This window comes from Lasioglossum baleicum, chromosome 1, assembly GCF_051020765.1.
Source record: "Lasioglossum baleicum chromosome 1, iyLasBale1, whole genome shotgun sequence".
NCBI lineage: Eukaryota > Metazoa > Arthropoda > Insecta > Hymenoptera > Halictidae > Lasioglossum > Lasioglossum baleicum.
Genome location: NC_134929.1, coordinates 13,597,321 through 13,620,557, shown reverse-complemented (window position 1 = coordinate 13,620,557; position 23,237 = coordinate 13,597,321). Strand labels below are relative to the sequence as shown.

At 42.3% G+C, this 23,237-nt stretch overlaps 1 long non-coding RNA gene across 2 annotated transcripts; it reads left to right on the top strand.

The window, feature by feature from the left end:
• The first annotated feature begins 18,244 nt into the window (after positions 1 to 18,244).
• Positions 18,245 to 22,848, top strand: LOC143209002 (uncharacterized). 2 transcript variants are annotated; one of them, XR_013009026.1, is made up of 3 exons: positions 18,245 to 20,271; positions 20,355 to 20,370; positions 20,470 to 22,848. It is a non-coding gene; the product is annotated as an uncharacterized LOC143209002 (long non-coding RNA). The 2 variants fall into 2 exon arrangements; XR_013009027.1 differs by having other exon boundaries at positions 20,355 to 21,657; positions 22,358 to 22,844.
• Positions 22,849 to 23,237: the final 389 nt, after the last annotated feature.

Here is a 23,237-nt window from a genome sequence, read left to right as displayed (position 1 = left end):
TACAAAAATTTTTGTTTCTCTTAGGCGCACAGTTTTTTTTTAAATTTATTTTTTAATATTGCATTATCATGCAGTTCTGAGCTATGTTTAAAGTTTCAAGTCTCTAGCTCATCGGGAAGTGTTTTAAAATTCGACTACAAGATTTGACGCATATAACAACAACGAAAACTCGCAAGCTAATATAAGCGTGGTAATAATAAAAAGTCACGCATACGTTGGTGAACAGAATCATTGAATGAACATCGTCTTCCCGGTACTCTGATGTCGATATTCGTATATTTTTACTCGCTGGAGATCGCGGAGTATTGTCCGTGGCCGATACAAGTGACATTTTTGATCCGAAATATTCTCTAGTAATTAGGTTTCGAAGCTGCTATCATTTTCGTTTTACTTCAGCCCACGGAATTGGCCTCGACCATGGACTACACGTATCGGAACATTGTCGGGCCCACGTCGTCTACTTTGTTTCAATAAGATTCCAGCTCGGCACATCCTCGGCAGGAAGTTTAGTGCCGGGAATACGGAACGACCGAGTTTTTAAGGAACGAGGTGGAGCGAGGTATGTATCGCGCGCGTGACTAGATGGCGAGAGCTGTTCGCCGCTTGGGAAGGGATCTTTGTAAACTCAATTTTCTGACTGGCGCGAGATAAGGGCCGGTCTCTTCCGCCACCACCATCGCCCGGCTACGCCAACACCACTGCCACCCTCGTCACTTTGATATCGATGAGGGTAATTTACGCGAACATTGTTGGCGAAGAAGATTGATGCGTCGAGTGCGTGCAGGGGTACCAACAGGCCCTGCGGCCGTCTCTCTCCTCGATCCTCCTTCCCAGCTTTTCCATCCCTCTAACCTTTTTTGCCTCTCCTTCTTTCGTGCTCCTCTTCCTGCCAACATGATGCGCTCCTTTCTTCTCTTTCTTCCCTTTCCGGTCTTCATACACCCCTCTCGCCCATCACAGAGGGAAACAGCATGATGAATTGCGTTTCGACACCCAGAGAGAACCTGCGCGCGATTGTCCTACGAGACTGCATCGTCATTCTAAGTATTATTACACGCGAAACTGGCGCCTCGTCTCCCTCGCTCTATCTCTTTCGGGTTTATCTCGCATCAGTCACGATGACCATCCCCTAGACTCTCCTGGGACAGTGGATGACGTTTAGGGTCGTTGGCTAGATACACGTCGAGTACCTTGGGCCCTCGCCTGCACTTCCTGCAGGAAATAAGCGGGGTGTAGCCGGTGCCGGATAAATTGCACTGTCGCCTTTTAATGAGTTCGTTCGGCTAAGGCACTGTGGACACCCGCTTGGCCCTTCTTGGTCTTACGAGAGGGTTGGGCTACCAGGAAATGAAAAAGATCATGAAACTGCGTGTACAACCAAAGCATATCGTTAGGAGCACAACCCTAACCTTTGTTGATGAATTAATTTGGTTCTACAAAGGGTGACACTTATCGCCCCAATCATCCCTTAAAGAAAATTTATAATTTTCAATCGATTAGAGCAGTTCAAGCTCGAAAAGGTCTGCTCGAAAATAACGTTCAAACGCCACGGGAAACGCAGCACGAAGACTGCACCCGGTTTCGCGAACACAGGGTCGAAAAAGAGATATGTACACGAGCGAGTTCCGGCAAACGAGTGTTTTATTGGTCGGTATCTGCACGAGACATTCGCACCTGCGTGGAAATGGTGAAAACATTCGGTTACAGGGCTTGGCTGCACTGCGGGATCGGCTTGGAAAGAATTAGCGCGTTCGATGGTGAATGAATTTTCACTCGTCCGAGGGCGAAGTTTTCGATATTGCGGGTCGCACGTGCTGCGAACGAGAGTGGCAACCAATCATGGAAGAGGCGGCGTTGTGATCGAACGAAGAAGAACCGTGATAATGCCTGTGGAGTGAATGAGAGGGCTTAAAACTCATACTATCAAGCTTTTGTTCCGTATTTGATATCGAATATTCCTGCACATTATTGTTTGTATTAAACATCAGCCGCGTTCTTCTGAAGCGAGCCATACCGTGAAATTGCACAGAATTTGCTACATGGTCATCAATTGCTTCCAAACTCGCAGTGCCTGTCAAGAATCAATCTTTAGTACAATTGTAACATTAGAATGGATGTAGAAAATACGTTAACTTTGAAAAAATTCGATAATTAAACAGTAAAGGGTATACCAGACTGATTTTGATAAAAGTCAAATATATTGTAGGAATTGTTTCCGAGATATTTATAAAAATAGTTTTCGTGCTCTTTCGTTTGGTTTGAGCTCGGTCAGGGTTTGGTTTCGGTTTATTTTCGTCATATCATGATAGAATGCTTTTAAATGTTTATAAACACGGAGAAATAGAAAAGACCTTTCGCTGTCCGAAGAATAAAGCTTCAGTATTGTTTTTTTTTTATTTGTACACCCGTGAAGTGCTCTGCTTCATCGAAAGTAAAGAGATTTGATAGCACACTCTGCGTCCTTAAATAGTCTCTAAAACAGCGTTCATTCATTAGAGATTTCCAAATGATTGAAGGAAATTGTGTAACTTCTTACATTTCAGAAGCTTTTCAAGTAGGTATACAGAGCACTTTCACACTTTCACATTTTCACTTGTACGTGTTACAAACATGGAAAAATTACTAACAACTTATTGTAACGCAAATTATGGTGTTTCCGTATAAATAAATTGTTAATTAAAACATGAATGATAAATATCTTTTTGTATTAGTTCTGATCATATTTTTCGTGCATATTTGCATATTTTTCGTGCATATTTGCATATTTTATGTTCATATTTGCATATGCTTTTTGCATATTTTACGTGCATAAAGATCCGCAGTCTAGTTATCATTTAAATTAGTATAGTTATTAATAGACTGCCGATCGTTATGCAAAATAAAAAACGTTTACATTGATTGCAAGACACAGGAGCCAAATAAAAATTTAAGGCAATTTAAGGTAATACATATAAAAAAGTTAAGGTGAAACCAATACACTGGTGCCCTTGAATCTATTTAATACCTCCACTCTTTCAAATTGTACGTACCCATTTTTGTCATAAATGCATAAAATCCGAAGTCTAGTTATTAATATAATAAGAATAGACCGATTCAGGTTTTGTCTCCAAAATGATGGTGTTCGTCCGGAATTTGGTGACAGGATTTAAAGTAGCGACCCTGAAGAAAATTGGCAAAAGAAAGCAAGAGGTCTTCGAAGGATGATAATCGCTCGGCATCCGAGAAATTTGGGAAAATACCTGAAGCTTGTGCCCGGCGCGGCGCATCGTGATGCATCAGATAACGCGGTATCTGTTGATCGCGCATCGACCATTGTCGGCAGGGGTGCATTGTGCACCGAGGGTGTATTAAGTTCGCGTCCCTAGTATAGTGATCGCAGATAAGACCGACGCGACGGGGAACGTCGTCGTCCGCTTTCCTCCATTCATTACTCGAAGGTTCGAGTCCGGAACTCGCAAAGAGCTTGTTCAGTCTTGGGCCGGTCATCGTCATAATATTTATGCTTGTGGACCGAGCTAGGTTTAAAATTGGAAATTTAATGATAAATGATTTAAACGGTTAATGATAACGGAAGGGATCTCGTCGATGCGATTCGTCGCGATAGGTATCTGCGATTCATCTCGCGCGCACAAGAAATTATAAACAGTAACCCGAGCGAAAATACATCCTCGAACCGTTAAATCGATCGCCAGGAATAACAAACGGACCACTCAACGAGCAAATATTTCTACGCCGTTAGAAATCCGACGAACAATATCTGTCTTCCCAAATGATCTGCAAGGATGAGCATGAAACGCGTCTGCAAAATGCTATTTCGTTGGGGTAACTGCAAACGTCTTTATGGCGAGCTTCCTCTGCAAAATTTGTTTTAAAGGTGATTCATTACACGCCCACTAGTCTCTTTGATGTCGCCAATGCAGCAGCTTCAATCACTCAAACTCCAGAAATTACGTAACAAAATTACGATTTTGTGTTGTACAATGCAAAGTTAGAAGCCATTGCTGGATGCCGTCCGAATTAAAAAATTAGTTGAACCACTGCCCACAAAAGCACCTCCACAACTCGCGAATAATTATGAAATGAAAAGCCAGAAACCAATTATGTAGTACGAGTCTTTGCAGCCACGGAGAGCGGTGTTCTTACTTAACCCGCTGCATATAAATTTCTAATTGGAGTAGAAATCTTTTGCCTCTTAATGCCGGATCAACCCTAACGCAACATTTCCCATCATCTTCGAAACTTGGAAACTCGCAACGAGGCGCGCGGCGCATCGAACCCCTCGTCTTCATTAACATTAATATGATTTTTCCTCGGCGGGAGACAGTCGCGAGGATAAAAGTTACCTCGCGGAGGCGTTTCGACTAGTTACAAGATGCATAGAAATATGAAAGTTTAATAAGAACGGTACGCGGGAGCGGAGCAGAGACCGCCAGCTGCGCGGGATTCGCGTAGAAGAAGAGAGAGAGAGAGAGAGAGAGGAGAAAGAGCGACCGGTGCAGCCTTCGGTGAAGCCGAGGCGTAAATGCTTCTTGATTTATGTGGCGGAAAAGTATCCGATGTCTCGATTCGACGAGTGTCCGGGATTATTCTCACCGTTCGGCCCGGTGCGATGAGGTGGTGTGCGCTCGTTTGAATACGCATAATCACGAGCGGCGAAGAGCCAGGTCGGTGCAAACACGCTCGAACGACGCATTCACCAGCATCAAGATAGAAACCACGCGTTTATTTGCTCCTGCGAAAACTGAATCGATAAGCGGCCCTTTATTCCGTGACGTAATCGCGCCGTGCTCGGACGAGCTACAACAGAACCGGAAGCAAATTCGATCTAATCGACGCCGTAACGTCGACGCGCTCTCCCTTCGGTTCAATGTGGAAAACGAATCCTTTCTAACGCGCTGATCGACGATCCCCGAAAAGTCCCCGTGGGCAGAATTAGTGACTAGGCATTTTATTTATAAATGGGTAGCTGTGATTTGGAACAGTAGAGACATCAACACTAAACCTACCACTGACGGTCAAATGACCAGTTTTATATTTTTAATTTCGCAATTATTGAAATTATTAAGTTGCTTACATGGAGTTTGTTTCGATCGATTTCTTTATCCAAGCACATATTGTAATAAAAATGGCAAAAAGTCTAAATAAATAGAGTCATGTCATTTTTATAAGCTAAAACATTTTCATCGCTTTTAGTGCTCCGTAGCTGTAGCGTTAAGACTAAAATTACCAAACATTGAATTTTTATTGCAATATCTACGTGGATAAAGAAATTTATCGAATCAATTATCATGTAGGCCACGTCATAATTTCAATAATTATAAACTTCAAGATGTAAGACCGCTCACTTGACCGGCAGTGGTTGGTTAATTGTTAACCCCTTGCCTTACAATATCGTGTCAGACTGGTGATGACAATTCTGAACAGAGTCTAATAAATATGTATGTTATTAATACACTGCGGATCTTTATGCAAAATAAAAATTTTCTTCGTCAATTACGAGACACTAAAACCATATAAAAAACTCTTTCTATTTTTAACGATTTTAATAAATTAGTTATTAATTTCCCGAGATGAAATTCTATCTTGGTTCGTTAATGTATAGTTATCGGAGAAAATGTAGGCATACAATAGATATAATTATCCTTCTTTGTTACGAAATTACGAACTACAAATTTGAAAGTTCTAATCATTGAAACTGTAAAATAAATCGTAAGGCTAGAGGTTAAAGAAAGTCTTATGTAGCTCTTGTTTCTTGCAACAGGTGCAGGGACAATTTTTATTTTGCACAGAAATCAGCTCTTCATTAATGATGCATCAGCTTGTCGACATTTCTGAGGTTGTGACTCAGCTGGTTATTTTAATCCCGGTATGCTAGAATCCCGGACACGATGTCAGCCAGTGAACATTCCTCGTACACGTCACAGTTTACGAATACAACGTAACGAGTAATCTTAAGCGATTATTTTTTGAGGTTGGTGTGGGGATTGTTTTTTGAAAATCTTTTCCGATTTACAATCTTGACAATTTTGACATACATGAAGGATCACCAAGACGATTTGTACTGAAACGACGACCCATGTATCAATGTTTAGGATACAGACCTAAAAGCATCATCAAATACAAAATCTACATCAAATACTTCGTCATCCGATGGTGCGATGGGGAAGACTGCAACTCAGCGAGGAAAAAAATTAAAGATATCGATCAAAGGCCCGTATGGCCAGGGGGTGTAGGCCGAGAAAAACGTCTTGCAGGGCGACAGAAGGGAGACTTTTCGATCCCGGTCGGTTCCGGCTGCGTAACCACCCCAATTGAGTTCACCTAACGCGATCCGGCGTTATCCAGTCGAATACCGTCGCCTGGTTCGCGCTCTTGTCCCTTTTGTCCCTCGTCTTCGAGGTACGCAACCCCTCTCAGAGAGCGTCCCGCTTCGAACATCCACCCTCGTTGAGAGGCCCCAGGTCGGCAGGATTCACCGACAGCCTTGCCCAGCCAGCGAAACGGGCTTCGACACGGTACAGCGAAGATCAGCAGCTGCGTACCTAACCCAGATCATGCTCTCGCGGTGCACCATGCTGGTCTTGATGGATGCTTTCACGCGTCTCCTCCGCTGTAACACGTGTCTATGCGGGGCGCGCCAATCCTACGCCACCCCACTGCGCGTTCCAAGCCGTATCCTTTCCTCTGATTCCCTATCTCTTTCTTTCTCTCTACTTCTCTCTCTCTCTCTGTCACACACACATAGTCCTTCCTGTTCCAACTCGAGAAATCTTCTTCCTCCGTGCCACCTTTCCTGGCCTCCTCTGGCGCCCAAGAAAATTTATAATCCAACTATCAAGCACATGGTGTTATATTTAAGTGCAAATGGTGGAATATTAGTAGACCGCGGATTTTTATACAAAATAATTTTCTTAAATGGCACTATACAGGCTGAGGTGTTATAAACAGATCACCTGCATTACTCGCTCGCTTTGGAAGAGAGAAGAAAATGCATCAGACCAAACTTACTGGGTATCGAGGCGATTATAATTTTTATATAGGTTGAGACGTGTGTCAAGGAGATATGACATGAAGGTCAACTCTGTTTTTCTTAATCGAAAACGGTATGGTTTTTTATTTACATTCTGGTACAGTGTTTCAAGACGAATACAATAACCTAAAAGAAAAATGTTTTGAGACAATTTATTTTCTATTGCAGTTGACCTTGAGTGACCTTGAATGACCTGCATAGTATGTGATTGTATTTGTTTTGAAACGCTGTACTAGAATGTAAAGAGAAACCCATATCGTTCATTAAAAAAAAAGACAGAGTTGATTTTCACATCCCTTGATGTCTCCACCTATAAAAAAATTAGTAACATCAGATTATGAGTGCCTCGATACCAAGTAAGTTTGGTTTCTTCTATCTTGAAAAGCAACCGAGTTCTTCAGATCACCTGTTTATAACTCTCTATCCTGTATTTTTGCATTTATGAGGAATCTTTCGTCAAGTTCTTTCGCGGCTGATATCGCGTATGGAAATTCAGTTTCCCCCGAAATTATTCCAAGATACCGGTATTACACGGACCCGTTCCGCGATCAATGCCTCTCTTCATTAACAATTCATATTAGACGTCGTACGCGTCTCGGTTTCGCGGTTCCGCAATCGATCCACCCCCAAAAGCATCCGAGAACCACGACGCAAAGGACCCCGTCCTGTTCCGCGTGTTTTATTCGGTCTCATGCGGCCCAGTCGTCATTAACCCTGGAGTTCTGTTACTAGGGGGTGCCTCGATAGGATCCCTCGAACGACGTCATCGAGATGAAAGGGACGACAAAAATATGAAGACGAGCCAGCGGGAGTCGTGGAGCAGCTTTGCCACGCGCCACGAACCAAGCGTGCGACTCTTTATCAAAAACAAGGGATGCAGGGGATGGATGTTGGGAGTTACTCTTTTTACCACGCTTATATCTGTGGTTGCCAGGAAACGCGCCGCATGTCACAATTTCAAAAAATTTCAATTTATGTATTATATTAATTGAGATTCATAGTATAGAATTTACGTTTTTATCAGAAAAAAGTCATGAAAATAAATTCGAAATGCTTAAAAACATAATGCAAGTGAACCGATATCCTATGGCAAAGCATTAGTGACCAAAATTTTAAACAGCAATATCTCGAAAGTGAAATTATGTGATATGCGGCGTTCTTCCTGACAACGACAGATGTTAGCTTGCAATTTAATCGTTGTTGTTGTTGTTATATGCGTCAAATCTTGTAATCGAATTTTAAACCATTTCCCGATGAGCTAGAGACTTGAAACTTTAAGCATAGCTCAGGACTGGATGACAATGCAATATTAAAAAACAAATTAAAAAAAAAAACTGTGGAAAAAAGAGTTGGGATTTTTAATCATTTGTTACGTCTACATTGTGAAGATTGTGAGTTTTTAGATGAGGAGTTTCATCAAGAGTAATATACTATTAACAAATCTGAAAATAAAAGTGAATTCGGTCAGAGATGGATGCAAAGTTATTCTAACAAGACAAATGTGAATTTTCCAGCCAGCAGATCTATAGTATTATACGAACAATAATTACTGATTTTTCTATTTGTCGATTTTTCCAGAAAGACTCGATCAAATATTGAAAAGTATTTACATCCCCCAGAGATCACCCCATCAAAGCACTGTCCTACCAATTTTCGTTCCCCAGCCTCATTTCTCCACTACGAAAGAATCGTGAATACATATCGTGGAAGCTGTTTGATGCTTTTGAATTCCGTTCACCCCCCTGAGGCTGTGATCACCCCACCCCCGAAGCAGTTTCTCGGCCCGATTCGCGCGGAATCTGCCGGCGGCCAGCTCCTGGAACGAGGAAAGAAATAAACCGGCCGAGTTTCTCATCGGGAAACGCGAGCACGTTGCCATCTGTTTCTCGGCGTGTCGACACGATCACCGTTCTCGGCCGAAGCCGAGGGGTAAACAGCCCCATGAGGTTTCATCCCTCGGATCGCGTTCTCGCAACATTACGCGAGCCCCACGAATTGGCCCCGTTCGTTCATCCCACGGAATTGCAAGAGTAATCCCCCGGACCGGAGTCACCCCCCGTCGGCATTTACATAAAAATAATTAAACGGCTCGTTGTGCTCCGGCACCGTACTCCCCCGCAGCCGAAACCGCCGTGGCCCACCTCCACGGGTATCCATTCGTCGAAACGAGACTCGTAAGAACGACGGATTGAACCGCGATCGAACCATGCAAATCCACTCCCGGGTACTTTTATAAAATTGTAATGTATGGAGATGCCTGGCCCGGGCTTTTGGCTTTTTCCCGGCCATGAATTTTAATGGCCAGACTCTGCCACAGCTTTTCCTTTTTCTCTTTGTCGTCGAAGACGATCCTGGACTCGCTTGATTGAAAAGAGCGCTGACCTTCTTATGATTAGCTGGCTACTGTATCATGGGATTGAGGTTCGTGGTTTGTTTGACATCGAAGAACTGCCTTCCAATAGATCAAGTCTATCGATCAGTGATTTCTGTAAACTCTTTTACGACGAGAAAACTTCATTGACGATTTCGTTATAGTATTGAGTAATCGTAGTATGTATTGAGTAATATCCGGTGCTCTTCCTGGCATCATTACATTCGATAAAGGTTTGTGATCATAGTGAAAAAGGAATTCGTCCCAGTTTCGCACAGATTGAAGATTTATAACTAGTTTAAATAGAAATGAGTCACCAGTCACCAACAGTCATTAACAGTCATCGCGTGTTTCCTGATGAAAATTAATAATAAGAAATTAAAAATTAAAAAATATTAAATTTTCGTGATTTATGTATATTTAGTACTCCCTCTGTCCCATATAATCGTAACAGTTGATGAATTTAATTTGTCCCATAATAATAGTAGCAAAAGAAAATAGATATAGAACGCAACATTTGTTATCAAAAGTCTAGATTACATTTTAAACAATAAATTAAAAATATTACTCCTAATTTTTATTTTCAGTGTTCAAATAGTTTCTGTATTTTTCAATAATTTCGTTACTGCACTTTAAACTTGTAGGCAGGATCCCTTGGCTGCGAAGCTTTGCTTTCCCTATATGCGTTAGCTTAAAATGATTGGATCCATCGTTCTGCATTGTATCCAGCATAACTTGTTTTTTTCATCTTACTTTTACAATGGATTGATATTCAACTGAAATAAAAGAATTGATTTCGATCAGCGGATGAAATTAGAAAAATAGTTATAATACGTAATAATTAGGTTAACCTAAAAATTGGAAGATGTTTCAAAACAAATGACAGATGTCATGAAACATCGATTTTGATTGAAGGCTTCGCAATTTTGCGCTACAACATAACTTACAGCTGCATTCGTCAATAATTGCCGTTTAAATATTCATATGCTACTATTATTATGGGACAGAGGGAGTATTAAAATAATAAATTACATCATTTCAACATAATGTACATGCAAAAATAATTTTTCGGCAGATCGGCACGCCACGGAAAACCGGTGTGATCGTACAAGTATGACGATTAATCTGGCCAAACGCAGGCTTCAGGATTCTAAATAAAATATCCTCTCTTTAACGAAGGATTATGGACGCTCTCACAGCCATGACTTATTCACTGATCTATGGGAAATTCAACGGCGCATGGAGGGTTGATGTATCACAGTAGGGTGCGTTTCGTTTATTGCGATTGCGAGTTTCAATGGCCACGGTGTGTGTCCTCGTCCCCGTCTCCCGTTTTCCTTCGATGACTAACGCTCCCGGTTTTTGTTTACCGTCGCGACACCCGCGTGTTTGCCAACCAACAATAATCGCTGCCACTTTCGTCGCGACGTTTAATGAACCGGCTATTATACAGCTCGAGGAACACCATCCACGACGACCCGACGCGAATAATGCCGAGCTCTAATCGTTTACACGGCCATAGGAATCTTAATTCTAGCCGGCTCGGCGCATAATCTTTCGCTTGATGACGGTTGATGTGCGTCGCGGGCGTCACTCGCGTTAAAAATCGGAAGAAACGAAAATCGACGGGAATACTAATTGACACGTGGGAGAGAGGAAATGGCCGACGGTGGGCGGCAAGAAAGATAGGGACCAGACGCGTCGTGTTGGCGTCGTGTCGCGTCGGGCCCCGCGTTGCGTCGAGACACATTGCGAACTTTTTCGAGCGATACTGAGACGAATGGTTGCGAATCAGCGATGGCTAGTCGATCCGCTTAATCCCGATAATTCATGGATCTACATGATCCATGTGATGACCAATTAATATAAATTAAATTCTGCATTTTCACCAGACACTTTATTAATGGATACGGTCGTTTACTAACCATCTGCTTTATACAATGAAAAAATGTATACGCTTCATCAGATACTCTGATAATGCTCATGTGTTAATCTCATTCAGTTCCATCGACAAAAGAATTTTTCAAAAAAGTATACATATCAGACACGTTATTAATGATTGCATAGAGTTGCAGATCTAAGCACTAAGCAAATCCTTTACATGACAAAGGAAGAACGAGTCTATTAACTAGATTGAATCCCAGAAAGGCGAAAATTAGCTTGGCTCGAAACAATTCGAGAAATCAACTGCGAAGGGTGATGCATTAAATAATATTTGTAATCAGCTGTCTCTGATATCTCGGTATTCAGAGACACGAGGTAGGCACTTAAAGGTCCTAATGTTCCATGCCGAAGATTACAAGATTCCAAGCATCAGAAGAGAGAGCTGATTACGAATGACGACTCAAAAGGTTTCCGAGAGAGACGACTGGTCGCAGGAGATTGAAGTGACTCTGCCGCCTCGAGGCCATCGCTGCCGAGACTTTGGAGCCCCGTGCAAGCTTTCCTATCGGCAGTTGACAGAAGATAAACAGCGTGGGCTGCAGTTACGGTCGACGCCGGCCAGTCGCCGATCCCGGACACTTTTCCCTTGGTTTTATTATCTATTTACACCATGTGCAACCTAGTCGAGATATCGTTGGTCGGCCCTATCGCGATCGGAGACAGATCAACAGAGAATTTATCTTGCCGAGTTGCGCCGATGATTGAGTCGCGTCGAGTCCATCTAATAGGATCGAAACGTAGCATGCCCCCAATAAGTGATTCACGTATGGACTCTCGTCTACTAAATATCCTTGAAAAACGATCGTGGATTTTCAACACTTTAATATAGAGCATTTTACAAATAACTATATTTTGCAATTTAAATAAAGAAGGCTAAGCTTGTGCTATTTACTGTGAACGATTCTAGAGACTCTTATTTTTATAGGATAACAGATGTCAGTTGTGTGTCTTTAGTGTACGATATGTTTAGCGTTAGTATTTCCTCAGACTTGGTCGGATTATTTCTGCGAGAGCCTGGAAACAGATAATTTGTTGTTCGTCGAGATTTCACGCCTCGCGCGAGACAGCCTTTAGCTTTAATCAGCCCGTACTAATGCGAACCACGAACCATCGTTATCCGGTTCTTCGTTGCACGGCAGTGCATAATGTTCGGCGCGCAGTTTGAACTACGCCATTCGATCCCGTCGCGTCCACAACGGCTCGTTTCAAGTCGAAAATCACCCGAGCGCCTATTACCTGCTAATTAAAGCCAGGAGGATTTCAGTGACGTCGCGCGAACGCTGTTCCCGCGTGACAATAGGGACGATTGTGCTCGAACGTTATTGCGTTACGACGCGACGCGACGTGACGCGTCACGCTTATTTTCGCTGTCTGACGAGAATATCCGTCGATCGAGACTACTGATCGATCGATCGAGGCTTCCGGAACCCATCGTGACGGTTAGAAAAACCAGGTAATCAGCCAATCATCCTTTCAATACTTCCTTGCACCCGTCCGATGAATAATAATCTGCCACAATTTTTGTTGTTTCCGGCTGCCTCGGGGATATATCCGCTGAATAAGACGTCTCGTCATCGAATTATGTCCTCAGGGCTATCCGATATGCATATAAAATAGCTGTATAAAAATCAGACGACGACTCAAGTATCTTTTCTTCTCTTCTTATTCTTCTATTCTTATTTATTCTTCTATATTTATTTATTCTTATTCTATATTATTCTTCTATCTCAATCACCAAAGGACTGTTGTTCACATGATTCTACATTCCTTACATTGCTTTAAATTGCGTAGAAGAAAGTTTGATTATTACTTAGATACCTACTTTGATACAATAAAAATATAAATAGAAACTTCTCTTGCTTTTTTAAAAAGAAAATTAAGCCCGTAGGATTACGTATATTAAAGTGGACGAGCAGCTCATTATTGCGGCACAGAAATCACCAGGAATATCCCTAATACTGCGGTGTGAATTGCAACTACGATGAGAAACGAGCTTCACTTCAGCCTATCGTTTTAGGTTGGTTATCTATTCGATACACGCAAGTAGGTGGAATACGATTCTAGATAACGAATATTATAGGTAAAATAAGGAGATATGGCAAAATTAAATCCAAAAGTAATGAAAAAAATAGTAACAAAAATTAAAAAACAAGGTAAAGTGAAGTGCACGAAAAGATCTACTTATGGATCTGAGAACTTAAGATACAAAGAAAGAATTGAGAAAGACAAAGGAGTTTACATTGCAAATGCAATCGTGACATGTTGTAAACTTCACAACGCTCTTAATTTATAACAACTTCAAATAAAGACGATAAATATTATTCAAATATTTCTTTATATTTATGTATGTGGTATAATACTACGCGGTGTTAAAATTAACAAAAGGTTTATACATTTCACAAATGAAATAAATAAAAATATTATTTGTTACTGTACTCTCAGGATTTATGTAAATTGATGCCGAGATACGTAGTTTGTTTCCGTACGCTTTTATACATTTTCGAATTCTAATCCGCAGTAATTGGAACATGGCTCGTTTTCGTCCTCAGCAATATGTACAAAATATTATCGATTTAATTTTTTCGATATTTTCAGAACACATCATTCTTCCATAAAATGCTTACACATATTATAATTTCATTATGAATTAGAAATAATATTCAAATAAAGTACGGTCGAATTTTACGCAATCTTGTGCATTAGAATAACCAGTTTTTCGCAGCACGATTAAGATCGAAGCCTAGGAACAAATACGCGGAGTTACGCCCGCGGTACAGTTACGAGGTTAAGGTTAAGGTTCGGGTTGCGGAGAAAGGATTAACAGGCTGCAGCTGCAGCCGATGTTTACGTCGTCGGTGCTGAGTGCAGCGATCCAAGAAACGGACATCATCCGGCGAAGCTCTGAAAACGTAAACCGACCGGTAACCGTATTCTCGCGTGCTCCGACGAGTAGCTGAACCGTGTGTTTCGGTGCTTGTCCGCGATCAACCCGTTCCAGATTTCCACGAAGAGACTGTTCGGCGCGGTGCATCGCAGCGCGCGACGCGACTCGCTTGCAACTGCCAGGAATCGCGACCAAGCGACTGCGAGAACAGTTTCCCGGAGAAAAAGAAGACACCACTCATCCCGAGCGTTCGCGTCCGGCCCGCGTGTTCCCTCCGCGAAAATCTTCCGTTACATAAATCTGTCATCTTTTCGCGCCGTTAGGTAACTTCAGCCTCTCCTTTCAAAGCAAACACCACGTCTCGATACACGAAGTAAAGTGCAGTGGAATCGCGAGGTGAACTTGCACTCTTCGAATTGCTTTCCGAGGTTATACTCGTAGTCACGTGTGGAAATATTTCGAGCAGAACGCGGCGTTCAATGTCTCGTAGACTACCACGTACCAGATAAATCATTCTCTGCAATGTTGTCTAAGACCATTGTCTCTGTCTAACACGGAAAAAATCGGCATTTATAGCAAACATGAATAGGAGAAAAAATTCGTATAAACATAAATAAATATAAACCTCCCTTTTCCTTTAGGAAGTCGACGACAAAGGAGTCCCAATTTTCGTAGCTACAAAAGGAAATTGTATAGCAAGGAGTTAAACGCTCGTGCGAAGCATCGAATCACGGAGCACACGCTTCCGGACAGGAAAGTCTAGCCGCAGGACCAATATGTCCGTACGAGTGGTATATTCGGATAATAGCTGTCCGAATAATAGAGGGCCGGCTATACAACGAAAGGTACAAGCATCGGGAACATTTAATCAACGTTCACCCCTCGGAATAATCCGGACCAGCCTTGAAATCCCTCGATCTCTGTTCGCCGGTGGATCCGTTGCCGGGCCAAAGGCACGATCGAGTGGAAGATCGAATCGCGCGCGTGTCCTTCGACCTGCGAATATCTGCTGGATGCCTTAAAGAGGGGGGAGGGGGCTCACAGCCAAAAGCGGAGAAATACAAATTGAAAAAGGTGGGAGTCGGTTTTGTGATCGTTCGCGGTCTCATTCAGGCGAAATCGGGACGCGTGAAAGGGCTTCCGGTCGCATTCAGGTATCGGAAAGCTGAAGAAAGAGAGAATTAACGGGTGAATAGCGGTGGCGACGACGACGAAGAAGAGGACGCTGCTGCTGTCGCTCGCAGACGATTCTCTTCGTCCCCACCCCCAGAAGTCTTGCGTGTGCGTGCGTTGCGTGGCCGATTATGAATGCGGATTAACCTTCATTCAGGGGCCTGATCTATTCACCCCGCGAACGCCGAAACAATGACGGCCGTACATCTTCGTTCCTCGCCTTCTCGTTCCTTTCGGCTCCCCGATGCCCCCCGTCTGATTTATACTAGGGAGTTGGCTTTTGAAGTTGCGCGCACACTGTCCCATAAATTTACGCCGACCCCACCACCCCCCAGACCAGGGCACCGCGTTCGACGTCCCCAAACCAGCAAATTGGAGGACATTTGTTAATTAAGATCGCGTGAGCCCTCGACAGAACCGTGTCCCTCCGGGTTTCGGGACTTCTTCGCGAGGACAGGGGGCGAAGGAGCTTTTCGCTGTTCTGCCAATTCAGGATTTAAATTTAGACGATCGTCCACCTACCTCTTTCGGCTTTTTCTGGTACGGCAATTGGCGGAATTAAGAGACGGGTTTCAAGGAAATTCTGTTTGGCGTTCGTAATTGTGTTTGAGAAGGGCTGGTCAATGCCACGATGTCTTTGGGTGGAGAGGATACGTAGACTGAGGGTTTCCGTTCTTGTCGAGAAATGGAAGATTTCGGCGAGACATCTTTGTGAGACCGGATAATTGAAAACGATTGCTAGAATGATTACACTGTATTTTAGCCAAGAAAGGAGAAACAATAGTTAGACTTCTTAACCCTTCGCGGACGGAAGATTATTGTTACATGTAAGACAAATCAGAACGTGGTTAATCGATTTCCCGAATAAAATCGATAGAAAACGAGAGCTAGAAAATAATCTCTTCAAACCACCCTCTATCCAAGCAATTCTGTTTTTACGCGCTGTAAAGTCTACAAAACAACGAGTATCACGTCCCGGCGCTTCACGTTTTCCATATATTTTTCGCCAGCGGGTATCGTTTACGCGGTCACGATTTCGCGCGTGAAAACTGGGTCGCGGCGATGAAGACGCGCGTTTCCGGGGGCGCGTAACGTTGTTCCACGGCTGCGGGGAGTCTCGTAATTTTTTATAGCCAGTACGAACGAGTTAACCGGCCACTGGATGGATGCGCGTTGACAGTTTCGAGTACACTCGGAAACGCGTACGATGGCCAGGACGATGAGCGGAGGCGACAGTTCGTGTCGTTCTCGGCCAACGTTGCATGTATGCGTCGTGTGTGTTTCGCAGTGTTAGGTGTACGGTCAGGGGACCACGCGAAACGTCGGATAGAAAGAGAGGAACGAATCCGTGTCGAGCCTCTGTCCTGCCCGTAATATTTCATGCTGGGCCATGAAGACGGGAGGAAGATCGATCATCGGTATCCGACGTGACCGCGTAACACGCGTAAACATCGAATCGAACTCGAAATTGACGCACAACGGCTGAAACATTTTTCCGCTACACGAGTAGGCTCTAGATTTGTGTTTGGCGACGTTTCACCTTTGACAATTCGACAGCCTCTTTATCTGTGCAAATGTATTTGCCCCAAATGTTTCTGTCGCAATGTGTACACATCATATTGTTAGAAACATGTTTTATTATACAGGGTGGACCACGAAGTGTGATCAGCTACGATTATTCTGCTGTTAGTGGTTCGATCGGAAGTTTTGCTAGTAAAAATAACATAGTTCAAGTAGAGCTTTAAAATGATTGCACCAAATCTTTTACCAACCCTTTTTCCGGAGTTATCAAGGTCACCTTCAGATTTTTTCTAAGTAAACATACCATATTTTTACACCCATCTTTTAGGGCAGTGATGAGCAACCCGTGGACTGTAGTTAGGGTTGCTAGATCTTCTATACAATTTGATATGAGTCTTCTATATTTGAACTTGATCTTTATGTACCTATAGGAATTTTCAAAAATCTTTGTTTGAATAAAATATCGATTCAATTACGGTTAATAATATTTTTTTATTGTTTCTTTGGTTTAGATGAAGAATAAATATTTTTTGTGGTGCTTGCCGAATTTGTCTGATTGTGAGTATGTCCTAAAAGTTGTGTATAAGAAAATTGGAGGTTACCTATAAAAAACTGAAGGTGACCTTGGTTGCTCTGGAAGAAAAGGCTTGATAAAAAATTTGTTATAGTTACCTTAAAGCTCTCCGTGAACAACGTTATTTTAGCTAAGAAAAATTTGTGTATGAGCCGAGTTATTTAGTGACGAACCCGTAAAATCTGGATTAATTTTGACACTGATGAAACTTCGAATTGGTTCGGGGCGGGGAAGGAATCGAACCCGGTTGCGTGCGCTCCGGGAAAATTGAATTTCCAAGTTTTTCCGAGGAGACAGCGGGGAGGAGACGTGATCAACGAACGATGACGTCGGAGTAGCTTTGATCCTGGCTGTCTTTGATGTGAGCCGCTCTCCGTGGATCGGTTTCTCGTGGTTCTTGTCCCCGACGCGACGGATGGGAACGGACGACTGAGACAAAGAAAATAATTGTCGTCGTTACAACGGCGAGGATAATGATACGAGCCCGCGTCGCGTCAGTTTCAAGGATATCGGGTTTTCATCGCACGGCGCACCGATTTTCGAGCACTCGACGAGCCTCGTTAATTGAAGATTTACGTAAGTTCGATCTAGGGGAAGAGAAACACGCCCTTCGCGTCGTCTAAGGATAATCGTCCTTCGAGGAATATTGCGACCGCGATCATGCTTGGAATCCCGTAACGACCGTCGTACGAGGGTGCACGAGAATTTTTAAAATTGCATCTCTTTGACGGCGCGGAGTAAAGAAAATCGTCGAAGCCTGTATCGTTCGGCGGACTCGAACGAGTCCTGAATGGAATTTCATAAATGAATTCTCGGGAACAGATAGTGGAAATTTATTGACAGTTTTAAAGATAATTTAATTTTTTTGTTACTCAGAATTTCTATATCTGGGTAGACAGAGGTTTTTGAAAGTTTGTGGATCTGTACGTTTCGAGATTATAAAAACAAACGAAATGGAGAATTTTTTTATAATATCCAGATTTCTCATATAAAATTTAAAATATTTTTGGAATTTCCCGTAGACTAGCTAGAATGTTCCGGATTCTGCCACTGGAGGGCAGAATGGTACAATATCGATTTATCGACACCCCCATACAAATTGTGAAGATTTATGTTAGTTGAAGACTTAATTAATGTTTTTTTATAATGTTATTGAATGATTAATAGGAGCATCGACGAGATACTATTAAAGACCGCCACAGCCCCTGTGCTATTCAGCGGCGCCAAAAGTGGGCCCTGGTGCCACCTGGCAGGTCGGCGCGGGGATAACGTGGAACTAACGGTCATCTGAAATACCAACATCGCCAGAAGTTCCGCCACCGACGAGATACCACCGACGAGATACTATTAAAGACTGCCAGCCCCTGTGTTATTCCGCGGGACCAGTAAGTGGGCGCGAGTGGGCGCGGGAATAACGTGAAAGTTACAGTGATCTGATATACCACATCGCTAAAAGTTCTAAATAGTGCTAAAATAGTGCCAAAACATCGTCTGAAATATGGCGGAGAATGTAACATTTAATAATAATCGATATGGTTTCGTAATAATTCGCATTCACACCGATGCATCGCGACGAGAATCTCCTCAGTGGTCTTCTTTACCGACAAAATGCCGTCGTTGGCCTTCTGTTTCTCTGGATGGAGCTAAAATATATCCTAGAGGGCGTAAGAAATACCGAAAAATTCGAGTCCCGCCAACTCCCATAAGGCTGGCAGTCTTTAATAGTATCTCGTCGGTGGTTCCGCTACCGACAAACATTGCCTGCAATGCATTTTGCTGGGCTAATCTTCCGAATGTCTGTCAAATCGGATCGATTTAAAAACGTGTTTCCCAAAGGGATTTTTGCTGACTCGAAAAAAAATTTCTTATCATTTTAGTGTCATTTCCTACCTTACCAGGTTTACGTTTAATAAAAATTAAACAATCATATCCAAAGCTAACATAGAACTAACTCAGAACTAACCCAGAACTAGTGGAGACCACAGACGAGATATAGGAATAGGCCTGACACCTTATCACCGACGAGGTCGGTGACCTTTTGGGATTTCGTTAAGTCTTTGCAAGTCAACGTCAGATGACGACACACTGTATTTTTAAGACGGCTCATCTGTTGGTAACGTCCATCCCTTTCTTGTCCTTTCCAACTCTAAACCCCCTTCTCTCCTTTTCTTCCTCAAAGACCGTTCACTCTTTCCTTTTCTTTCCCTAAATCTCTCTTTTTCTTTTTCCTTCCTTAAATCTCCTCCTACACTTCTCTTCCTTCCCTAGATTCGATTCATCTCTTCCCATTTCTTGCTCTTGCCTTTGGAAAATTTTGACTTTGAAAAATGTTCCCGCAGAAATTTTCGAACTTTTCAAGTCTTCTCTAATATTTTATTATTCATACAAGCAGATGAGAAATACTAACCAATTTTGTTTTTCACTTACTCGTTCAGTATCATCACAGACGAACCTTCTCTGTGATTGCGTTCGCACACGAAATCCCATAAGGTCGTAAGGTGACTGGTCTACTACGAAGTAGATTTCCTTATCGACTTAATATTGGAGACTGATTAGAGCGTCCTCTGCACACGGACTACAGTTGGCCGGAGAACTACCATTTTCTGCAACAGTATTCAAAGGAAATGGAGATGTGTCAGTACAAGAGGATGTAGGATTTACACTAAAAATTTGACAATATTTTCGCAAGTCTAAATAAATGAAAATCTATCCAGCTAGATGGCCGACAAAATTTTCATCGATTCTTCTCTATTTCGCAACTTACACTACAAACAGTAAGTATAATCCAGAAATCCTTAAATAAATTAGTTTGTACTGTAAATTTATAGTGTAAATTATTTTGTAAATTGCTTCTCAGACGCGAAAAAATTCAGGTTAGTCGAACGATGCGAAGAACACACTATCCATTTCGAATCGATAAAAAATGCGTCAAATTTCGATGCCACACGAAGGGAAGATATTCACGTTTCTAGCTTGACAGAGTCTGTATTTTCCGGTGGCATACATACGGTTTACGTCGTGATCCGACGTCGTCGGTTTTACGAGGTGACGACTGACGAGAAGCACGCGCGCCATCCACCCACCTCATGTGTTGCGAATTGCCGCCGGAGGATAAACAACACCGAAGAATCGCGATGCTGAAGCATGGTTGCAAACGTTCGAGAAAAACCGACCCGGAATAAGGAATGAGTTCGCATAACCCGATAGGCGAAAAGGTTTCCGGTCTCATACAGACGAAAGTCGCGAACTTTAATCTTTCTTAGCAGTTCCAGAAAAATTTATCGTTGCGTGTGGGTTGGCACGTTTGAAACTATCCCCGGGGAAAACCTCCCACGCTCCATTGATTGTAATTGACGCCAATCTACCTCGAGAAAACGATGATTTCTTCGGTTTCTCGAGATATCGGCGAACACTCGCTGGAAATCAATTATCGCTCGTTGAAGGGGGCCACTTAATATTCATGCATTCGCGCCGCGCCGCGGCGTTCAAGAAAACGCAAATTGATGCGAGTCGAACGAACGCAATTATGCTTTCGAATCCACTAACGGAAAAATGCCAGACCGATCTCGGGTTAATTAACCATGCCGCGGGGCGGTTTCTGTGGCACTCCAATGCGCTCGCTGCTGCAGAAAGTTTTATGTTTGTTTAACGGTTAAAGGTAATAATACCTTCTTTTTGTATTGTATTTCGATTATCTTCGTCTTAGACAAAATTATTAGCATTTTAATAGCTTTTCGAAGCCACACGATCTTGAAATTCGCGACGATCTTGTTCAAGTTTTGTGGGTTTAACGAGGAACGTGGTGAAAAGACGACGAAGTTATTAGACAACCCAAGAATACCTGAAAATATTGCTTTACTGCGTAGATTCAAGAAAAATGTTTACCAAAATCAAATTGGATTAAACATGTATTATAGAATACAGTAGTTGCAAAATGCAAGGAGAAACGACGAGTAAATTCAATCAAACGATTGAAAACGTTTCTGATTGATTTCTTTTTCTTCTGGCAATTTAACACAGTTTTTACTGATTGTAAGGGAAATACCAACAGGATGAAACCAATGTTTCCATTATTCTGGACTTCGGAGAATAAAATTCGCACACGAAGACTTGCAGAAAAATTCTTGATCCACTGAAAGAACTCGATCTATCAAAACCAAGTATGTACTTGTTTCTTTCTGAAGCAACTTGGCAGATTGAATCGATGCTTTTAATGGAGGTCACACGAGTATGATTTCGACGATACTTCGAGCGAGTGGACAGCGCCATAGATCCAATTTACGCGAGTTTAACGGCACCCTCGCAGCACTATGAAGAGGCAGGATACTATGCTTTTAATCCGTGGATGTCGATTCATGCTTCAACAGCGACGTCCACGGATGCCGACCGAGATGCGCGCAATTAAAAGTTTTTCGAGCTGTCTGTCGACCACGGTTCCGGCGCTGTTTCCTTGGCCAGCGTCGAGAGACCAATTACCGGAATACCGGGAGCTATGTTAGTGCGATTCGGTCTGTAGATAGGTCAGAGAGCTTATCAGGCTTGCGGATCGAAAGCTGGAATGCGACAAGGTGGGCGTCGCGGATTCAAATTGATTCGAAGACACTGAATCTTATTGGAAATCGCGCATCTCTGCCCAACCTGATCACATAAGGGGGTAGACTCCTTTTTCCAGGATTACAAGGGTGCCGGATTCGCCTTCTCATTTCTCGATAATACAAACATGTGGTTTTTCAGTAGTCAAAAGCGCTAGATAAAAGATCGATCTAGGGCGCTATCTTCCTCAAAAGTCCTATTTTTTCGTTTAATATCGTCTTAATACCGTGTACAGAAGAAATTGAGACTGACAATTTCATTTTTCAGCATGATAACGCCTCAATTCATTTTAGACAACAAAAATACTAGGATTTTGACATGGCCAGCTTATTCGCAAGATTTAAATCCAATTGAGAATCTGTGGGGAATACTTGCAAGAAAAGTATATGGTAATTGTAAACAGTACAACTCTGTTTCTGAGTTATGGATTGCGGTGAACGAAGCGTGGACACCCATCGAAACAGAAATTCTTTGTACTTTGATTTCATCAATGCCTAATCGAATTTTTGACGTTATTTGAAAAAATGGCAATTATACTGAGTACAAATTTGTAAATACAGAAGAAATTTTCGATGATCTTGATGCTTTATGGAAATTTCGCAGTTCGTTTTTGTTAAACTCTATATAACTTTACGTTTTTCTATAAATAAAAAATATATCTATGAATGTAATCATGTAAATGGTTTCTTTTATTAATCCTAAAATGCGATCGTACATCAGCTTCTTATTACTATGACATAATTATACGATTTCACCAAAAAATCAGGTGGCTTTATGGTATAATTTCGGGCAGTGTACATGCTACTTTAGATGATAACGAAAGGAAATCTGTGCGAAAAACTTCTGCAATGTAAGAATTTACACAATTTCCTTAAAACACTTAGAAAATAGGTAATGAATGTACACTGTTTCAAAGACTGTTTAAGTACACGCAATTAGTGCAATAAAATCTCTTGACTTTCGATAAAATAGGATACTTCACGGGCGTACAAATAAGAAAAAACAATATGGAAGCCTTATTCTTCAGACCTTTAATTACGTCGGACAGCAAAAATTGTACTACTTATGCAAAATTTTGAAATCGACTTTTTGTCAACTTTTTAGGCCAATTACCCCACTGTGCGCTGATCGATAATAGAGAGACTTG